Source organism: Oncorhynchus nerka, linkage group LG9a, assembly GCF_034236695.1.
Source record: "Oncorhynchus nerka isolate Pitt River linkage group LG9a, Oner_Uvic_2.0, whole genome shotgun sequence".
In the NCBI taxonomy this organism is placed as follows: Eukaryota; Metazoa; Chordata; class Actinopteri; order Salmoniformes; family Salmonidae; genus Oncorhynchus; species Oncorhynchus nerka.
Genome location: NC_088404.1, coordinates 38,673,229 through 38,688,954, shown reverse-complemented (window position 1 = coordinate 38,688,954; position 15,726 = coordinate 38,673,229). Strand labels below are relative to the sequence as shown.

The 15,726-nt window shown below is 39.7% G+C and overlaps 1 protein-coding gene across 7 annotated transcripts in view; it reads left to right on the top strand.

Moving 5' to 3' along the window:
* The first annotated feature begins 1,602 nt into the window (after positions 1 to 1,602).
* Positions 1,603 to 15,726, top strand: part of LOC115134263 (myocyte-specific enhancer factor 2A) — a 97,049-nt gene continuing 82,925 nt past the window's right edge. For 2 of the 7 annotated variants that reach the window (XM_029668058.2, XM_029668052.2), the window contains exons 1-2: positions 4,752 to 4,911; positions 7,558 to 7,713. The gene's annotated coding sequence lies outside the window, so the exon portion shown is untranslated. Of the gene's footprint in view, positions 1,854 to 4,750; positions 4,912 to 7,557; positions 7,714 to 15,726 lie in introns of those variants that run through there. The other 5 variants (XM_029668053.2, XM_029668054.2, XM_029668057.2 and 2 more) reach the window with 5 other exon arrangements.

The window sequence follows — 15,726 nt, the reverse complement described above, 5'->3', positions numbered from 1 at the left end:
TTAGTGTATTGATACATTCAGACATTACTGTATATACAAGTTCTTACAGTTGCTTTCAAAACAAATTCTGTCAAAATGATTTTTTAAAGTGTTAAACATTTCAAATCAAGTTTCAAGACAATGTATTGTATGTGGTTTGTTGACTGTCTCTGCCCCATGACTGGATTTGGAGAGTGCCCTCATTGAAAAAGCAGAGATTGAAGAGTCAGGGATTGGAGAGGGGCGCTGAGGGCTTTTTAGAGGGGCTGTTTTAATGAGCCTCAGATAAGTGTTATTTCAGAGCTGCATGGCCAGACCAAGGTCTCTGAAAAATGTGTGACACAGGGAACTTTGTGGTGTCCTAATTTACAAAGTAAACATCTATTTCTTTCTTCAATATCATATACCAGATCAAACTGGACTCGAATGTACTGTCTGAGGGGTATTTTCTTCAATCCATTTTTTAATTGGAAGGAAAGTCTCTGGAGCTATTTGTGGTCTGGTGCAAAGTTGGAAATGCCAGCTGTCTCCCATCAGAGCTCTGATGGAACCAGTTGTTATCTTTTGTGTTATTGCAACTTAATATTCATGCCAAATATATGATTTGATATTAATACATAATTCATGCATATCCATTTTTTTATAGAAATTTAACTTTGTTAACAGACTTTTTTCATACTTCATGGTAATATGCTTCCTGTGGAAGAACCGACTGAGTTGAAAGGTGTTGCATCTACTGCCGTGAGGTAGAGATGAAGGATCTCTTTCCTGAACCTTACATTAAAAGTACTGTAAATCATGTTTATGGGTCATTTTATTGACCAAATAGCGTTTAATCATCAGCTCATGAATACACTAGAGAGACTTTTTATCAGGAAAAGTCATTTTTACTTGATAAGTCATGATGTTTGCCCGTCGAGTGTACAAAACATTAAGAACACTTTCCTAATATTGAGTTGCACTCCCTTTTGAGAACAGAACAGACTCAATTTGTTGGGGCATGGACTAGAAGGTGTCGAAGGCATTCCACAGGGATGCTGGCCCATATTGACTCAAATGCTTCTCACAGTTGTGTCAAGATGGCTGGATGTCCTGTGGGTGGTGGTCCATTATTGATACACACGGGAAACCGTTGAGGGTGAAAAATCCAGCAGGGTTGCAGGTCTTTACACACACAAACTGGTGTGCCTGCACGTACTACTGTACCATACCCAGTTCAAAGGCAATGAAATCATTTGTCTTGCCCATTCACCCTCTGAATGGCACGTACACAATCCATGTCTCAATTATCTCAAGGCTTAAGAATCCTTTAACATGTCTCCTCCCCTTCATCTACACTGATTGAAGTGGATTTAACAGGTGACATCAATAAGGGATCATAGCTTTCACCTGAATTCACATGGTCAGTCTATGCCATTGAAAGAGCAATATGTTGTACACTCAGTGTATATGAATCACAATAACACAATAAGGAAAACCTCCTAACACCTTCTGTGCCCATGACTGACAGCTGCGGCTGGTCCAGAGAGCCCCTGAGCCAATCCCTGTCAAACAACGCATGCCTGGCATGTCTGCGTCCATCTGGGGTCCTACCCTTCAAATTGCTGTCGCCCCACTCCCTCCCGGCAGAAAGACCAAGGGACAGGAGGAGGCAGAGGGTGTGAAGTCAGGCCTCTCAGGGGCAAGAAGGAAAGCATCCAAAGCCAGCTGGTCTGGCTTTGAAGTACAAAAGAGAGAACGAGTGATACAAAGAAGAGAGACCGAAAGATAAAGAGAGGAAATATATAGATATAGAAAGTGAATCCTTGCAGGAAAAAACCTGAAGACCCTTTACAGCAGGTTCTGTGAAGGCATTCGTGCAACAACTCAAACAGGTGAGACACGCAGTGACTTAGGCCTTTGTGTTACACAAAGGTTGGGGGGTGTCATGAGTGGCATCTTTGTCTTGACTTATGGAAGAGGAAGGTTGGATATGAGAAGTGTTACCCAGGCAAGGAGCATTGATGTGGACTCAACAGTACTATTTAGTAGGTGATGAAAGCAATGATGGGTGAGCAACAGCTCTTTCTACTGAGAGGTCATTCCCCTGAATCTCTTTAATTCACAAACAAACATGGTGATCATAAGATAGTTATATTTATTGTTATGCCTCAATCATGTGTTGAAATGCTGACCAGTGACTTCACACAATGATGTAAATCTTAGTTGATGTGTAAAGGATTTATAACCTGGTTGATGATATTTATAGAATCAAAGAAAAAACTATTTGAAATTGGTGATATGCATAGTTAAATCAATTGTTATGACATGTTATTGCATGAACACATTGTGAAAGTCTATACCATGTTATAGCACAAACACACTCTTATAGAGTACATACAAACATATACAAATCCACTTCCACAAACTTAGTAAATTATGCTGAACAAAAATATGAACACAACATGCAACAATTTCAACGATTGTACAGAGTTACAGTTCAAATAATGAAATCAGTCAATTCAAATAAATTCATCAGGCCCTAATCTATGGATTTCACATGACTGGGCAGGGGCACATCCATGGGTGGGCCTGGGAGGTCATAGGTCCTGGTCTGCGGTTGTGAGGCTGGTTGAAAGTACTGCCAAATTCTCTAAAATGACGTTGGAGGCGGCTTATGGTAAAGAAATTAACAAAAATGATCTGCCAACAGTTCTATATGCTTTCTTATCAAGCTGGGGCTGTGGAGCAATACACCTTTTCTTCATTAATATCACCAGTAACTGTGTATATGGTGAGGTTTTCAGGGGTACGTGGGGAGGTTTTCAGGGGTACGTGGGGAGGTTGACAGGGGTACATGGGGAGGTTGACAGGGGTACATGGGGAGGTTGACATGGGTACATGGGAAGGTTTTCAGGGGTACGTGGGGAGGTTGACAGGGGTATATAGGTAGGTTTTCATGGGTACTGTATATGGGGAGGTTTTCACGTATGGGGAGATTTTCATGGTTATATGGGATGGTTATCAGGGGTATATGGGGAGGTTTTCAGGGTTATATGGGGAGGTTGTCAAGGGTACATGGGGAGGTTTTCAGTGGACCGGGGATAACAAGTGTTTGTGAAACAGATCTACAGAATATGCCTCGCCATGGCAGGACTATTTTTGCAGGTGGCTTGTGCTTTGTCAGGACCAAAGTGGAGCTACAGAAACGGATTAATAAACCCACTAAAATCAATGATAGTACACCCATAGGAACAATCTAATGTGGGATTAAGGAGAGCTTCATTTGAAGGATTCATTACTGTGACACAGTTGCTGGATTTTGGAGATCGAACATGCCTGGGATGTAACTGTGTGTCTGTAGAGGCAGGTCTACTGTGTAGTGTACACACCCTGTTTCCATGCAGTCACTTGGTGCTGCTCACTTGTGCTCCTAACACACACACTAGTCTGACATAAGGCCAGTATTTTCCTGATTCCTGTATACAGTCATTTTAAAGAAGAGAAAGAATTTGATACCCCAAATACATTGAGGGTTGTTCTTCTAATGAGTTATAGCAATGGACATCCAAATGTTATTATTATTATTTATTTTTTAACCTCATGGGTAACACTTTATAACATTCATGAATAGTCTTCAATAAACTATACTAAATATATAAACTATGAATATCCTAACATACTAATAAATAATAACTTAATGATTTGTAACTTGTAATCATGTATAAAGGTTTTTATAAACATTGAATAATTCATAATAGCTTATGAAACTGATGATAGTATTAACCAGCTCATAACATAACAGTGTGTGCAGACTGTGCACATTGATGAAAATAGCGCCAGATCATTTATTTATTTTATAGGTGTTTCCTAAACCCATTCTGGTAAGGTGCAAATGCAAAATCTCATCACAAATTGTCAAGTTACAATAGCGTTACTTTATTTCCACATGCACCTGTTCCTTTAAATCCTGGTAAAAACAACGTGAGCCCCGCACCACTCCTCTTCCTCAGATCCTGCACTTACACGTGACTTTGCCACATGCCAGCTATTCAGATCCCACCTCCCTTCTGTAATTGGTTACTGACCAGCCGCTGAGTATTTCAATTGGATCAGAAACATGTCCTTTCAAAATCAATGTTCCCGAGTTGCTGTTGTCTTTGAGACATATGACGTCAATCGTAGGGAGTGAAGTGAAAGAAGCCAACAATCATAATTAGAATAATTTTATTTTATTGCTGAGATTTCAATTTATATCGTCATTTGAATGAATTTGAGTATAGTTGCTGCCACATTTACACTGTCAATCACTTACAATGTAAGATAGCCTACATTGTTGTATTACACTTCCTATGTCTCACTAACTTACTTGCCTCAAGACACAGATGTAGCAGATTTGAAATTTGACACTGGAATACAAGGGCAGGGGTGCTATGTTGACACCAAGACTTGCAATTATCATGTAGCAAGAATGCAATTACTATGTTATTATCATTGTAAATTTGATACAAACCATATAAAGTTTACCAAACTGTAAATAGCATACATAGGCTCGGCCTACTTGAGTAACATAGAGCACATCTTACTAATCATGTCATCAGATAGCCTATATCATGCCTTCGCGCACTGTCATTTTGACATTCTATTTCACTGTAAAAGTCACATTTATCGAGGTATATAGGTAGCCTACGATGAAAGTTAAACAAGTTTGGGTATAGTTTTTGTAACGATAGACATGAGCGGGAGGAGGTTGATTTCTAACTCGTCTGGTGTTCGTCAGATAAGGGGAGGAGTCTCACTGACAAGAAACTGGCTCTACTGAGTTTGGCTGCTCCCTAAAATAGCAGTTGTGTGTAAATGTGACTGAAATTACGTTAATGTTCCACGCACACGGTATCCATTGGAGGCTCTGATATAGAGTATCTATATACAGCGAGGGACTTGAGAGACAAGGTGAGTAATAAAAATAGCAACAATATTGCACTCGTGTGAGAGAGAAAGCGCAAGAGGGAGACGTAGAGTGAAAAGCCATCCCATACTGTAGCGCTTTTATATTATGTCAGTTTCTGTGTCTATTCTGGATAAAAACATTTTTATTTGTATGCCTATGAAAAAGGCTACAGTTATTTAATATTAATATCGATCGTATGAACGTGCGTCTTTGTACTTATTGACCCAATCGACTAAGTGAGGAGTTCCGCTATCTTTATCTTATTTAATTTGATAGTTTACGGTTAATTTGATCAACTTTTTCGGAGTCTGTCATTTTAAGGATATTTTTTAGAATAATAGCTTTTATCAATGGTCTTGAATTACTAATGGCTATGACTTTACTGGAACTAAGTTACAGTGGCTACAATAAGCTCTCATAGAGCGCGCAATATCATTTGACAGTCAGTGTCGGGGACTTCTCATACAACGGGAGGCATACCTTTGCTAATTCAATTGAACTTTGTTTTGTATTACCGACATTACACATGTATTTTACATTCACATAAATCACATCATCACTATAGTCTACATGCTATCAAACGACTGTTTGGATTTTGAATACATGGATTGCTTTGAAATCCATTATAATTTTCTGTGCATACTATAATTGCATGACGTACACTAATGGCCAGCTGATTTAGATGTCTGAACCACTAAAGATTGTGCGATTAAAAGTAAGGATATTGCCTATATCCATTCCATAGGCTTCTTGCTGTCACTGTAAACTCGAATGCATTTTCTTGGTTATGGACCTGTAGATTTTCTTATTTTAATAGGTGACACAATACCAACTGGTAACCTAAGCATGCAATTACATTGTTATAATCAAAGAGTATCCATGTTGAAAGTGTCAGTTTATTAGTAATATGCTTTGTATTGAAGTCCTGAAATGTATATGGTTCTGGTCAGTTAATGGCCACTTTGCATTTCCACCTCTGCTGTGGAGAAATGTATGTTTTCCACCATTGTCTCTCTACTCTCCTGATATTGATTGCACGATTAAGGTGAAAATCTATGTTGTGTGGGACATGCCGATACACGTAATCTGAATGTAGGTTTTGTCACTCACTCCTGGCTGAATTAAGCTTCCACTAAGTGAAGAATAAACTAAATTATACAGCAACACTCCACAATGGAATTAGTCCCTGCACCTGTTTGTAGGTTTTAATATCTAATTACAAGCTTGATGGGAGGCAGTCAGGTCATGGGGAATAGTTAGGAGAATGACCTCAACATGTGTGTCTGCTGTCCTGACAGATTTTTAACAGGTAGGAAGGAGGCATTGATTTGTTTTGATTATTTATCTGCCATTGAAAATGACCATAAATAGTTACCAGTAAGTGAATGTTCAACATTATAATAAATGACACTCTGCTCATTTAACATATTTGTTAAGTCCACATGCCATATTGCACCTGTCAGTGTAAATTGAGATTTTTTTGTTTGTACCAATTGTGCATTTTGAACTTGTTAATGAAACATATTGTTTTGTAAACTCACAAACTGAGAAAGTAAAATAATAAACCTGTCCTTAGTATAGTAGATAATTAACTGTCTCAGTCAGTTTAAGGACAAACGTTTATGGCGTCTTCACTTAACCCCATTGTTTATAAATCCAGATGAAGGTAAAGAGTGTGTTTGGCCGAGACTGACTGATAAATGTCTAACGTTCCCTATGGTCTCCCCAACCATGAGGTATTCCTGGCTTGGCACTAAATGAAAATAGCAAAGTTTTTCAGGGACAGCCGTCTTGGCAGCAATATAAAGGCATATCTGTGTGTATTTTTATTGAGTATCTATTTTGGTCCCCTCTGGAGGAGCCCCCCCGTTGCATTTACATTACTTCCCCAGCAGACCGATAGTGACTATTAATGCAGCAGAGCAAAGCACCCTCCAATCCGCCGACGTTAGGTTCTGAGACGCCGAAGGCTTAACCAATAATGAGGCCCTGTTGCTCCTGATGCACTTCATGTGACCTCTTATGTCTAGGGTGTGGATGAGTTACATATAGCAAGTCAGACAGCTTCCACCCATCTTACAGAAAAGTGTTGTGTTGAAGTAGAGTAAACTTATTTAAGAACATGCAATATGCTACTGCAATCACCCATATCACCCATAACCACCCATTACTTGTCTGTAATCGTCTACTGCAACATGAGCTGCATTTTTACGCTCTAGTGTTATGTCAGGGTGCAGTAGAGCAAGCTATCAAATGAATTTGACCTTTACCAGGTGAAATTAATTTTACTTTTACCACATTACATCATGGGTGTGTATAGGCCTAAATGTCTCTTTATAAATTGATAGATGTGTAAATACAGCCTTAGGTTTGAGTGGAGAAAGTTGACCCAGGTAAAAGGGATAAGTTCTGAGGTGGTGATTGGTGCGATAAGTGTGGGCCTGGAGGGTCTCCCACAACACTCCTCTTCATAGCACCAGAATATCACAGTCTGATCTCAGCTCCTTCCAGGAGACACAGGAGAAATGTGGAGTGTGTGGGCGAGTCTGATCTGCAATTAATGCTGGTTGTCAGAAAAAGAATGCTGCCGTTGACACCATGCCTCTGAATCACTGAGCAAAACACTTTCTCTCCTCTCCCCCTCCCAGGACATTTTTCCCAAGGAGGAGAAATCTGCAGGAAGCTTAACGCGAGTGAGGGAAGCATTGAAGGCTAAAAGAAGAGACAGACAGACAGACAGACAGACAGACAGGAGCTGGATATTCTTGGTCCGATAAAGAGGTTATCACTACTTTGATAGTTGGGTGAGCCCCATGTTCTTTTCCCCCTCTTTTCTTGTTTACCTGTTTATTTATTTATTTAACATATTTATTTATGTTTGATATACTTACTTTTGATTGTAATTGACATGTATCTCCATTCATGTTTCATGTTTTATTTGGTCCTTTTGGTTAATCTCTTTATATACGTTGGGGGGAAATCATTAAGACCATCTGGTTACATGAGAGTTTTAGCTATACATGGATTTTGTAGTGTTCACCATGTTACATCAGTGTACTGTAGGCACAGCACTTCCCCTACAGTACACTGGAGAGTTGAACTGTGTCAACTGCAGCTGGCTCACAGGCACAGATTTATAGCAAATGACATAGTCTTTGTTTGAGAGTTCTACAAGACTAGCTAAATGTTTGTTAAAAAGAACCAGTAGCTAACATGATGAGCTATTTTCATCTTCTTTAGATAGATCGATAAAATAACAAAGAAGACAAGCAAAGAAGAAAGGTTGTGTATTACACAAGCTCGAGACAAAAAAAACAAGTATCTGCAAAGGTCATGATATGAACTTTTTTTCATCAAAGTATGTGTGTATATTAGTAGTTGTTTCACTGTTTCTCGCTCATTATTCCCTAGTGTGACTGTGACCTTATGTAGCAAGTCCTCTCTTCTTCTCAATGTTAGGTGTGAGGGCACTTTGGCTATTACGTTAAAGATATTTCTCAGTTCAACAACGGGGAGAAACTACTCTTGTTCTCTATGTCCACTTTGCTTCGTTTTTTTGTTTGTTACAAAGCTCTTTGCGCATGCTCTCTGCAACATGATTCATTGTTTTTTAGAGCTCCATCATCGAACTGGAGATTCCAGCATTCTCCCGTGAGACCTGGAGGCAGGATGCAGAATCTTGAGCCCTGCAGATAATGTTTTAGGCCATATTTTGCTTGTGTATTCACTAGACTCTCAGTTCTAAAGGAAAGCCTTCTAAGTACCTTTAATAAATAAAAGGGTATAAATGAAGTTCTTCTATCCCAGAATGACCAAACCATGAATAGCTGTGTAACCCAGAGGAATGCGCAGTGTCCTAGCAGGGTTACCCAACCCCACAATCCGACCCAACAGAGAGCTGAGCTCCAAACCCAGAAACCCCTGGCTGCCTCCTGTCTCACCACCAGGCCACAGAGCCTCACCTTTGATGCTAAATGCGTTAGTTACCCCAGGATACCAGCCAGTGACATGTTTGACAAACATACAAAATCATAATTTAAAATGTGTATCAAAATATTTGCTCCTTGTTAGTTTTTTTCTCTCCTTCAATCTCACAAAACTGAGTCTGTGTTATTGTGCAAATACGTTTCTGTGGAGTGTGCCAAATCAAACTGTCTATCATGTTTTAATGCAGCACAGTTATAACTTTATTAGGCAGGCCCTTAACGTGCTGTGATGATGAATTCCAAACCTTTAGCCTGGGGATCAGGGACCAGCCCTGGCACAGGCTAGTATACCACATATACACTTCATAAATATGGCTTACTTTCCTACATGGCAGTGTGGTTTTCAAGTTAATGTAATTACAATATTTATCAAATCATATTCAAACACTTATTATGCCGAATTCATATATTTTTAAAGAAAAGGCTCATATATATGTATGTATGTGTGTGTGTGTGTGTATACACACAGTACCAGTCAAAAATTTGGACACACCTACTCATTCAAGGGTTTTTCTATATTTTTTTTCCTACATTGTAGAATAATAGTGAAGACATCAAAACTATGAAATAACACATATGTAATCATGTAGTAACCATAAAAAAATATATATATATATATTTGAGATTCTTCAGTAGCCACCCTTTTCCTTGATGACAGCTTTACACACTCTTGGAATTCTCTCAACCGACTTCACCTGAAATGCTTTTCCAACAGTCTTGAAGGAGGTCCCACTTATGCTGAGCACTTGTTGGCTGCTTTTCCTTCACTCTGTGGTCCAACTCATCCCAAACCATCTCAATTGGGTTGAGGTCGGGTGATTGTGGAGGCCAGGTCATCTGATGCAGCACTCCATCACTCTTCTTCTTCACCTGGCCTCCACAATCACCCGACCTCAACCCAATTGAGATGTTTTTTTTTGTCTGGTACTGTATATATACTCATATATAAATATATACATTTACAGTTGAAGTCGGAAGTTTACATACACTTAGGTTGGAGTCATTAAAACTTGTTTTTCAACCACTCCACACATTTCTTGTTAACAAACTATAGTTTTGGCAAGTCGGTTAGGACATCTACATTGTGCATGACACAATTAAGTTTTTCAACAATTGTTTACAGACAGATAATTTCACTTATAATTCACTGTACATACACTAAGTTGACTGTGCCTTTAAACAGCTTGGAAATGTCCATAAAATGATGAGACATCAGACAAAAAATTGTAGACCTCCACAAGTCTGGTTCATCCTTTGGAGCAATTTCCAAACGCCTGAAGGTACCACATTCATCTGTACAAACAATGGTATGCAAGTTTAAACAACCATGGGATTACGCAGCCGTCGTACCGCTCAGGAAGACGACGTGTTCTGTCTCCTAGAGATGAACGTACTTTGGTGCAAGAAGTGCAAATAAATTCCAGAACAACAGCAAAGGACCTTGTGAAGATGCTGGAGGAAACAGGTACAAAAGTATCTATATCCACAGTAAAACGAGTCCTATATTGACATAACCTGAAAGGCCACTCAGCAAGGAAGAAGCCACTGCTCCAAAACCGCCATAAAAAAGACAGACTATGGTTTGCAACTGCATGTCGGGACAAAGATCATACTTTTTGGAGAAATGTCCTCTGGTCTGATGAAACAAAAATAGAACTGTTTGGCCATAATGACCATCGTTATGTTTGGAGGAGAAATGGGGAGACTTGTAAGTCAAAAAACACCATCCCAACCATGAAGAACGGGGGTTACATAATCATGTTGTCGGGGGTGCTTTGCTGCAGGAGGGACTGGTGCACTTCACAAAATAGATGGCATCATGAGGATGGACAATTATGTGGATATATTGAAGCAACATCTGACGACATCAGTTAGCAAGTTAAAGCTTGGTCGCAAACATTTGACCCAAGTTAAACAAATTAAAGGCAATGCTACCAAATACTAATTGAGTGTATGTAAACTTCTGACCCACTGGGAATGTGATGAAAGAAATAAAAGCTGAAATAGATCATTCTCTCAACTATTATTCTGACATTTCACATTCTTAAAATAAAGTGGTGATCCTAACTGACCTAAGACAGGGAATTTTTACTATAATTAAATGTCAGGAATTGTGAAAGACTGACTTTAAATGTAATTGACTAGGTGTATGTAAACTTCTGACTTCAACTGTATATACTAATAATGTACAGTGGTGCGACCCAGGATTAAAGTGTACTCGGAAAAGGAAATGGAAAAAACACCATTATTTCCTATAGGCCTATATTTTCTTATCACATCTGCCTGTTATGTCACTGTAGTATATCAGCAAGGCAACTCTGTTGACAATTAGCCCCCTATCATTCTGACCTAGATATCAATATCCTGAACTACAGTGGCTTATAAACCTCTGATGGCCAGAAACACTGTTTCTAACACAGAAGCACTAATGAACCACTCACTAACGTACTGTTTGTCTAAGGGAGCAGCTAACAGTGACCTTTCAACTGCCCTGCCCTTGGTTGTGACCTCTGGTAGTAAGCAGCCCCATACGGCCCACTCAGCACATGTGCTGCTGAGCAGGGCAGAGCGGCTTAAGGATCGACAGCCTCTTCCTGTCTTCTTTGCCCTTCCCCTGCGAGCCCTCAGTCAGACGGAGGTGTCCTTACCCCTCAGCTTTCTCTGGCCATACTGGAGAATCAGCAGTAAGATCCTAAACCAAAGTGGCAGCCTCAATCTGCAGTTAATCCTCTTTCACAACTATCATCCCTGTCTCTTTCTCACCATTCCTCTGTATAAGTGGCCCACACAGGGTTAAGAGTGCAAGTCAACTTTGAATGTATATTTGTATTTTTTAAGTAAACACTAGAGAAAGTTTGCATAGTGTAAGTTGAGTTAAGGTTTTATAATAACCTTACCCTTTTAAAGCTATTAATCATCACAATTATATATTTGAGAGTTTTATGTACATTCTGATCCATGTGTCTCTCTATACTGTATTGATTTGGACTGTCTCCTGTAGGCTGGTTTTTCAAAGCATTCTATTCTGATGACATAAAATCCCACCTCTGATAAGAGCGCTCATATTTGCTTAATTTCATAATTTTCCATCAGTTTGCCCTTTTAAAGTCTCAGCAGTAGCAGAAATAACTTCTTCTCCAAAGCAAAATTGACACAGGCCATATTTTGATTCCCCATGTACATTAAATCTACGAGCTTCGCTTCTACAAAGCATTGTGTTGGAATGGCTTATGTGAAATGGCCTATGTGAAATTGACTAGAGCTGTTTTCGTGTTGAGTCATGTTGGATCAACAGTGCACTCCTATCTTTAGACGTATTTATTTATGAGTGTTTGTTTGACAGGCTATCAACAGATGAAAAGAAAGCAAATGCAGTGCCACTATGGTACACATGATAAACAAACCAGAGGGCTAAACTGACATTGTGTCATAGAACGAAATTACTGGCCATGTATCATGTGACACACTTAACTTTCAGGTGTACTATTATGTTACTTAATTGGCGTAGGACAAGAACCACACAATTCAGTTTAATCTATTCACCACTCCCAAGTCAAGTGAAGTGACTTGAGTTATACTGGGGCGGCAGGGTAGCTTAGTGGTTATAGCGGTGGACTAGCAACCGGAAGGCTGCAAGTTCAAACCCCTGAGCTGACAAGGTACATATCTGTCATTCTGCCCCTGAACAGGTTAATCCCCTGAACAGGTTAACCCCCTGAACAGGTTAACCTGTTCACTGTTCCAAGGCCGTCATTGAAAATAAGAATTTGTTCTTAACTGACTTGCCTAGTTAAATAAAGGTAAAATAAAAAAAAATACTGAGGACTGATAGCAGATATAAAGTGAAAAGACAGAAGTTGTAGATGCATGCTTCTCTAGCTGCAGTGTGGATTCTGGAGTTAATCTGTGAAAGATTCTGCTAGAGATGATGGCTTTGACCAGAGTCACACTGCAGCTGTGGGATGTCTGGTCTCTCATTCTATAATATTTGTGTCACTATTGATATGTTATCAAAAATTAGGGTTACTTGCATAACCCAAGTTATATTAGAACAGTGGTTCCCAAACTGTTTATAGTTCTGTACCCCTTCAAACTTTCAACCTCAATACCCCCTCTAGCACCAGGGTCAGCACACTCTCAAATTATGTTTTTTGCCATCATTGTGAGCCGGCCACACACACAATACAATACATTTATTAAACATAAGAATGAGTGAGTTTTTGTCACAACCCGGCTCGTGGGAAGTGACAAAGAGCTCTTATAGGACCAGGGTACAAATAATAATACAATAATCAATCATTTTGCTCTTTAGTTAGCCATCTTACATATTAAACTTTATTTGTTAATCGAACATTGTGAATAACTCACCACAGGTTAATGAAAAGGGTGTGCTTGAAAGGATGGACATAACTCTGCAATGTTGGGTTGTATTGGAGAGAGTCTCAGTCTTAAATCATTTTCCACACACAGTCTGTGCCAGTATTTAGTTTTCATGCTAGTGAGGGCTGAGAATCCACTTTCACATACAGTTGAAGTCAGAAGCTTACATACACTTAGGTTGGAGTCATTAAAAATTATTTTTCAACCACTCCACAAATTTCTTGTTAAACAAACTATAGTTTGGGCAAGTTGGTTAGGACATCTGACACAAGTAATTTTTCCAACAATTGTTTACAGACAGATTATTTCACTTATAATTCACTGTATCACAATTCCAGTAGGTCAGAAGTTTACATACACTAAGTTGACTGTGCCTTTAAACGGCTTGGAAATTTCCATAAAATTATGTCATAGCTTTAGAAGCTTCTGATAGGCTAATTGACATCATTTGAGTCAATTTGAGGTGTACCTGTGGATGTATTTCAAGGCCTACCTTCAAACTCAGTGCCTCTTTGCTTGACATCATGGGAAAAAAGATATCAGTCAAGACCTCCACAAGTCTGGTTCATCATTGGGAGCAATTTCCAAACGCCTGAAGGTACCACATTCATCTGTACAAACAATAGTATGCAAGTTTAAAAAACCATGGGATCATGTAGCCGTCGTACCGCTCAGGAAGGAGACTCATTCTGTCTCCTAGAGATGAACATACTTTGGTGCGAGAAGTGCAAATCAATCCCAGAACAACAGCAAAGGACCTTGTGAAGATGCTGGAGGAAACAGGTACAAAAGTATCTATATCCACAGTAAAACGAGTCCTATATTGACATAACCTGAAAGGCCACTCAGCAAGGAAGAGTGCTCCAAAACCGCCATAAAAAAGACAGACTATAGTTTGCAACTGCACGTGGGGACAAAGATCATACTTTTTGGAGAAATGTCCTCTGACTAACTCCTATGACTAATTGGGAATGGGATGCAAGCGTAGGATTGATCACCCTGTCGCTGGCTGCCTTTGGGGAGGGTGTATAGTGTGAAAGGCCGAAACACCCTAGGAACCAAAGGTACACTACTGACGATGCGCTCCCCAAATTTCACCAGGCTCACTGTTCATGAACTCTTGGAAGTGCTTGCACAAAGGATAGTAACATCTCATCCTGTGTTCTTGGAATCTGGTCTGATGAAACAAAAATAGAACTGTTTGGCCATAATGACCATCGTTATGTTTGGAGGAGATAGGGGAGGCTTGCAAGTCAAAGAACACCATCCCAACCATGAAGAACGGGGGTTACAGCATCATGTTGTCAGGTGTGCTTTGCTGCAGGAGGGACTGGTGCACTTCACAAAATAGATTGCATCATGAGGATGGACAATTATGTGGATATATTGAAGCAACATCTGATGACATCAGTCAGGAAGTTAAAGCTTGGTCGCAAATGTGTCTTCCAAATGAACAATGACCCCAAGCATACTTCCAAAGTTGTGGCAAAATGGCTTAAGGACAACAAAGTCAAGGTATTGGAGTGGCCATCACAAAGCCCTGACTTCAATCCTATTGAACATTTGTGGGCAGAACTGAAAAAGCGTGTGCGAGCAAGGAGGCCTACAAACCTGACTCAGTTACACCAGCTCTGTCAGCAGGAATGGGCCAAAATTCACCCAACATATTGTGGGAAGCTTGTGGAAGGCTACCTGAAACTTTGACCCAAGTTAAACAATTTAAAGGCAATGCTACCAAATACTAATTGAGTGTATGTCAACTTTTGACCCACTGGGAATGTGATGAAAGAAATAAAAGTTTGAATAAATCATTCTCTCTACTATTATTCTGACATTTCACATTCTTAAAATAATGTGGTGATCCTAAGTGACCTAAAACAGGGATTAAATGTCAGGAATTGTGAAAAAATGAGTTTAAATGTATTTGGCTAAGGTGTATGTAAACTTCCGACTTCAACTGTAGGTGTGTGGTTGCAAAGCGCATCAGTGTCTTAACAGTGAGATTTGCAAAGACAGGGTACTCTGAGCACAGCCCAATCCAGAAAGCTGTCAGTGGCTTCTGATTCAATTCAATTTTCACAGAACTGCTTGTTGCAATTTCGATGAGGCTCTCTTGTTCTTGTATCGGTAAGTGGACTGGAGGCAGGGCATGAAAGGGATAACGAATCTAGTTGTTTGTGTCATCTGTTTCGGGAAAGTACCTGCGTAATTACGCACCCAACTCACTCAGGTGCTTCACATTTGACATTGTCCTTAAGCTTGAGTTCTTTTGCACACAAAAAAATCATACAATGATGGAAAGACCTGTGTGTTGTCCTTGTTAATGCAGACAGAGAAGAGCTCCAACTTCTTAATCATAGCCTCAATATTATCCCGCACATTGAATATAGTTGCAGAGAGTCCCTGTAATCCAAGATTCAGAAAACGTCTCCCAGATAGGCCCGTCGTGTG